The 6,825-nt window shown below is 41.0% G+C and overlaps 1 protein-coding gene across 1 annotated transcript in view; it reads right to left on the bottom strand.

Moving 5' to 3' along the window:
- ABCC4 (ATP-binding cassette, sub-family C (CFTR/MRP), member 4) overlaps nt 1-6,825 on the bottom strand; it is a 321,328-nt gene that overhangs the window by 25,439 nt on the left and 289,064 nt on the right. The window lies entirely within an intron of this gene.

The raw sequence follows: 6,825 nt of genomic DNA, 5'->3' as shown, positions 1-6,825 counted from the left end.
GGCCCAAGAAAACAAACTTCATTAAAGTTTCAGGATTAATAATGAGCAAGTGACACTCGGCCAGAACACATTGGAGGAAAATGAACTTTCATGAACTGCTGAATTTATTCAGCACACATTTATTGCACACTTTCTGCATTCATGTCATTGTGCTAGATGCTGTGGAAGAGGCAGAAATGGGTAAGTACCAGCCCCCGCTTTTAGGAAGCCTACACTCAAAAAAAATAAAAAATAAAAAATAAAGACAGAAGAAAACACTCAAGTGACTAGAATGCCAGAAAAAAGGCAAAACAAGCGGGAGTTCAGCAGCAGCAGAAGTCACCACTGGCCAAAATTTCTGAGGAGGAGCTTCAGGGAGGAGAAGATAGCAAACTGGCCCTTGAGGAATGGACACACTTGGACACACAGAAATGGTGGTGGAGGTGAGGGATGGGAGGACAGTGGTCATTCCAGACACCAAGAGGTCTGACAGCCCACTGATCACTTCCTCAAGGGCAGGGTTATGTGACTGCTCTGGTTCACTGTTGCATCTCCAAGGCCTGGCATTGCACATGATGTGTGAGCAGGCACTCCATGCACACTGGCTAAAAGTTAAATACAAAGGAAGTGAAATTCGGGGCACGATTGAGTGACTGACCAGTGGTGCAGTCTGGTAAGACCACAGAGTGAGGTCCAGCAGAGAAAGAGTCTAGCTGGCCCTGGGAAACAGATAAGGAAGGAGGTATAGGGATGCCAGGATTCAGGCTATAGCCTTGGAGGACCACATGCCTCAAGTTGATGGCTATAGAGAAGAGAGAGAAAAGCGAAAAGGAGACACAGCAGGAATGAGGGCTAAGGCTTGACTCCAGATTAAATATTGGAAAAGAGAAAATAAAGAACAATCAAATGCTACAAGGGCCAAGTTAGGATGCACATGGAAAACAATGCTAAGAATAGAACTTTACCCGCTTAGCCTTTATACATGTTGAGTATACTTACGAAATGCCTGGGACCAGAAGTGTTTCAGATTTCAGATACTTTTGAATTTTGCAATGTTTGCATTATACATACTTACAGATCCAGCATACTTATCCGAAAATCCAAAATCTGAAATGCCCCAATGAGGGTCTCCTACAAGCTTCACATCAGAGCTCAAAAAGTTTCAGATTTAGGAGCATTTCAGATTTCAGATTAGGGAACTCAATCTGTATTTACCGATTTGACCAAAGATTCTGGAGCTTTTACAACAAAATAAAGTGACTCTGAATTTTCTTTTTGTACAGAAAAAGGGGTATAATCTCGAATTTGTATCTTCATATCTTTTGTACCTATATGAAAATAGTCCTGAACTCTCCTGCCCAGTCCTCACCTTTCCTCTACCCAAGTAAAACTATAAACTAAGCCACACATTGATGTCGGTCCTGCTGCCCCAGGATCTCTCCAGCAATGCAAACCTCAAATCACCTGCTACTCTCCAGAAGGTCAAGGAAAAACACATTATACTGGAATGCATTAGTCAGTTCCTCAGTTACATAAGCTCAACGAAGATGTGTTTATCAGGCCTGCATATCTGCAGATATTCCAGGTAGCTGTCCTAGATATAAAAATTAAGTGAACCAACTGCAAAACAATTTAATCCATTTAATTGGCAGGACGCCATCGCTGATAGTGGGGTGACCTCAGGAACAGGGGAGGGGCAGGACAGGGTGAAGGATAAAAAAGCCTGACCATAGGAAAAGAAAAGCTCGAAACAGCTTTCACTATGGCAGCAAGCAATACAGAGAAACCCCATTTAGCAACAGGCAGAGTGAGGTTGGGAGGGTTTCCATTTCAGAGGTCACTTCTGGGCTGCCATGATGAAAGGGGTGTATGGAGAGTCATCTGATGTTAGAAATTGGTTCCTTCACGCATAAAATGGGTGCCTGTGACTCTTCTCTGGGACAAGGTACTATGGCATGTGGCAAAGATTCCTCAAAATCCTGTCCCAGGTCTTAAAACAGTAAATGATTCTTCTCACCTGGGGAAAATGAAGGGTAGGTCCCAGTGACCCACTCAGCCACTTCCCCAAAGCTCTATAATTGTGTGTATTTATTCTCCTAGTACTTTTTTTTTTTCTTTTTTTGTGAGATGGATCTCACTCTGTTGCCCAGGCTGGAGTGCAGTGGCGTGATCTTGGCTCACTGCAACCTCTGCCTCCTGGGTTCAAGAGATTCTCCTGCCTCGGCCTCCCGAGTAGCTGGGATTATGGGCACACGGCACCATGCCTGGCTAATTTTTCTGTATTTTTAGTAGAGACGGGGTTTCACCATGGTGGCCAGGCTGGTCTCGAACTTCTGACCTCAGGTGATCTGCCCTCCTCGACCTCCCAAAATGCTGGGATTACAGGCATGAGCCACCACACCCAGCCCCAGTTTGTGCTTTCTTCCTTCACATTAGTTCTTTGTCCCCCTGAACACTTTAATTAAATGTCTCAGCATAGTTTTTAAGAAGTAATTTTTCCTCTTCTGAAATGTTCTAATTGTGGCCGTTGTCGGTTTCTTAAAGAGAAGTTCCATGAAGATGAAACATAGAATTTAAATAAAACTCAAGTTAGCTTTGAGTTGTGTTTCTCCAGCTGGTTCTGTTAGAACGATTTCTCATTTGTTTTCTCTGAGAAAACTCTACTAAAAAGAGATTTGGGTTTAGAAAGAAAGACATACATTATAAACCCATAAGACTGCCTACAAAGAAAAGAGCTACAATCTGAATTTCTCAGTCCTGGTTTTGGTTCTCTGTAATTCACTCCCGAAGAATTATCTAACTGCAGATTCGCTTATTCCTTGTTCACTCACGCTACCAGGGAGAATCCAGAGTGCTGTAAGGACAGGTGTGCAGGGACTGGAGGAAAAGGCTGTGCTATTGGCTGAAAGGAAAACAGGTCACAAGTAACCAGCTAATCCTAAAAACTACAGGGAGGAAGCTGTCTTTAATGTGGAGATAGTGGTGCGTACTAGAAAAAAGAGGATTTCTAATTTGTCCGTCTTGCTCTACTGTTTTGTGGCAACTGAGCAAATGAAGATTAAATTAGCTGTCATTAAGACTACACCATGTTTAATAAAGTTAAAATTGAGAGAACATCTTCATAAAATAAAATTCTAAGCTTAACTCATTAATGGCACTTAATGAACCAAAACTGGGTAAATCCCTTTGGAGAGTCAACACATAAACAAAGCTATTAATTAGGTCACAGTTGTTTCCCAACAAGCCTTTTGTTTGATTTACTTACAGTAAACGAAACCATATCCATCCGTCTTTGTGGAGAAGTATTCACCAATGCAACAAAATGTAATTATTTACACCTTAAGCACGTGCAATTCCATGACTGCACGATGACAATAGTGTTGGTTATGTCCTTCATTAACATCTGTCACTTCCCCAGCCACTCCCTGAGCCTGCCCTCTGGAGCATTGAGCTTTGCAGCTGATTCACTTGTCTCTATGTTTTCACAGCTTTCAGAATAACAGAACAGAACACATGTTTTCTGTAAAGATATCTCTAAAACAAGCAAGGGGGGGAAAAAAAACACCTCCAAAATCAAAGATCTGAGAAAGAACAGTATTTATGGTGTTCCCCTGAATTGAAAGGTGGCTGATGATCAGAAGCTCTAGAATATGGGAGAAGCTTTCAGCTAGGGGTCAAGGGAACATAGAGGCCAGTTCCCAATCTCAAACTACAGAATGCATGTCTCCTGGGTTCCCTGAGGCTGAATTCTGCCATTGCCTGTTAAGAAAAATTGGAAAATAGTTCTCACGAAGAATTCAGAGCTTGTAATAAGACTCCTTACTTAAATTTACACCTCCTAGTAGGACTTCCTGTGATGTCACTGATGACCTCATGGCCAGGAAGCCCTAAATGGAAGATCTCCCAATATCACTGGAGAGATCGCCATAGATGGAGACACTAATGGAGTTGGGAGTGAGAAGGCAAGTTCCATGCTGAAATGTAAGGTCATCTCAACAGTTACATCCTCCAAGGGAACGCTCGCCTTTCCCTTCTCCAAATTTATTTCTTCCAGGTCTTCCCCATTCATCCAGATAGTCAGGTCCCAAACAGAGAAACCAGGACTGACTCCCCCTGTCTTCCCTCAAATCTCACATTCAATCCATCACAGTCCAGTTGCTTTACTTTGCTATTTACTCCAAATCCATCCATTGCACCATCTTCACTGCTCACACCATAGTCTAAGCCGCCATTGTGCATAGTGTAGAGAGGGCAAGACCACAACAGTGAATGCTGCGTTTGATGAACTGAAGGACAATAACTAAAGGACTGTGGCTTTTACTACAAAGGAAAGAGAGAGAACAGAGTGAGGAAAGGCTAAAAGGTAGGGAGGGGCCAACTGTAAATTGCTTTGTAGAACCATGTTGAGAGTTTAGATAAAGACATTAATCCAGAGAGAAGAAAATTAAGGCTCTCAGAAGCTACCTGGAGGGATTGGTATATAAAGCAATAAACTAATGGGCACATTTCAATAATGGTAACAGTGCTGATAGATCAAGGGGATGCTTGTGAACTAGGCATTTATGTGGTCTGATGCTGACTGATCAGATTTAGGAGTGACCAACTGACTTGTCTGCCAAGTTCTGTCCTTGCTTGCTGTCTCCCTAACTAATCAGACCTTCTAAGTTGACAGCACTTCCAAGCATTAGATAATAAAAGGAGTAGCTGTCATCAATGCTGTAACAGCAAATCCCAACAAGAAGTCTATATGATACATTTAGGCTACAGGCGCCCACCACCACGTCCAGCTAATTTTTGTATTATTAGTAGAGACAGGGTTTCACCATGTTGGCCAGGCTGGTCTCGAACTCCTGACCTCAAGTGATCTGCCCACCTTGGCCTCCCAAAGTGCTGAGATTACAGGTGTGAGCCACTGTGCCTGGCCTTGCTTCCTAAAATTATCACTGTTTCCCTTCATTTTCTAGGCCCTCCAATTCCTATGTAACAAATTTCCTGTTAAATCCTTTCTGTTGGATTCATTTGTTTTTCTGGCTAGGCCCTCTATGAAAATAATTTGTGATAGATCTTCTCATCTCTTCCCCTGTGACACATATCTTGTGAACGTCCCAACAGCTGAGAAGTTCTGCAACCTTACCCAACGAGCCCCTTGCAGTATATAAAAACCTAAGTCTGTCATTAAGGGGATCAAGCATGCTGAAACAACTGTGACAGTGACGATGACTGTGATCTTCTATTTGATACTACTCTGTAGTACGACAGTTAGCATCACAAGCTGAATCTTAGATTTGGAACATTTTCATGGTAAACTTTTAACATATGATTTTTGCATATGAGTATATGCAAAGAGATACATTGGATATATTGTTAGTGGCACTGATGGTGTAGTTAAGCATATGAATTACTGTTGGGAATGAGAGCCAAAATTAACAGAAAATTAACTTACTAGGGGTTTCTATCAAGTTTTACAAGGAAGGAACAAACTGAAAAAGTGAACATAATTGGAAGCAACTGGAATTCTGCAGGTGAAGGACTCACCATTATCCTGTCGCTGTCAATAATGGTGTTCAATCTGTGTGCAATGGTTAGCACGGTGCAGTGGGCAAATTTCTCCCGGATTTTCTTTTGTATTAACTCATCAGTTCTGCAATCAAAGAAGTTAAGTTTAATTCCGTAAAGATGGGAAAAGTAGACTTAAGACTTAAAAAGCTCTCCTACACAATAGAGTTTTTTTTTTAAAAAAAGATCACATATATTCAATGTTTTAAAAAGCATGTTAAAATGTTCTAGGACAATCTTATTCTATAAAAAATCTATATAGTAATTTACTAATTTTCATAAAACAATGAAAAATATCTTCCCCCCAAATTGCTTAAAACTGATTATTGGGAGTGGATTTTAGGAATCTAGCTCTCCTGGAATACTGAATAACATCACTGACACTGGAAAACACGTTTGGGTTTCTTCTTCTGTTTTTTCAGAATGAATGTTATCCATGTTAAAATGTGATCTCTGGGGCAAACAGTGTGCTTAGAAACATTTCTCAGAATCATTCCGTGTTTCCCATTTACACACTTAAGATGTAGGCTCAAGGTTACATGGACTTCAGCTTTATACCTTGGATCCACATTTGCCGTCGCTTCATCAATAATCAATATCTGATTTTTCCTGAGAATTGCCCTGGCAAGGCATACCAGTTGTCTTTGTCCGACACTAAAATTGGATCCTGATTCTGCTAATTCAGTATCCATTTTACCAGGAAGATCTTCAATGGTTTCTTTAAGTTGTACCTGTAGATGTACAAAGAAGAATGACTGCTATCATTCAAGCTGCTATGGAAGTAGCCAAGCCTCATAGACATTAGAACCTTCAGGTCCCTTCTCTTGAAAGATATAACTTAAGTGGACATGCACATGAGGCTGAGAGTTACCTTTAGTTAATGTTCAATGAGAAAGATGGTAGAGTCAACACAAAACTGAAATATTCTGACTTAAGAGAACAAACAATGGAACCCAAGACGCTCCTTTATCACCATCAGCGAGCACAGTCTGTTCATGCAGGGCCATGTGTTAACACTGCCTGGGCCAGTTTCATTAAGAAAAACCTAGCATGATCAATAAAATGATTCTGTAGGTAAAATACAGAAAGATAAAAAAAATCCCTTCTTAACTCTTAGTTAAAAGATTACAGAAATTTAGAGACAAAAAGAGTGATGGTTGCCAAGGGCTGGAGGATTAACTGTAAATGGACACAAGGAAATTTCTTTGGGTAACAGAGACATTTTAAAACTGGATACCTGCAATGACTGCCCAACTCTATAAATTTACCAAAATCACTGAATCACTTCTA

This window comes from Mandrillus leucophaeus, unplaced genomic scaffold, assembly GCF_000951045.1.
Source record: "Mandrillus leucophaeus isolate KB7577 unplaced genomic scaffold, Mleu.le_1.0 Scaffold520, whole genome shotgun sequence".
NCBI lineage: Eukaryota > Metazoa > Chordata > Mammalia > Primates > Cercopithecidae > Mandrillus > Mandrillus leucophaeus.
The sequence above is the reverse complement of the archived record's forward strand: the minus strand, read 5'-3'. Positions and strand labels throughout refer to the sequence as shown.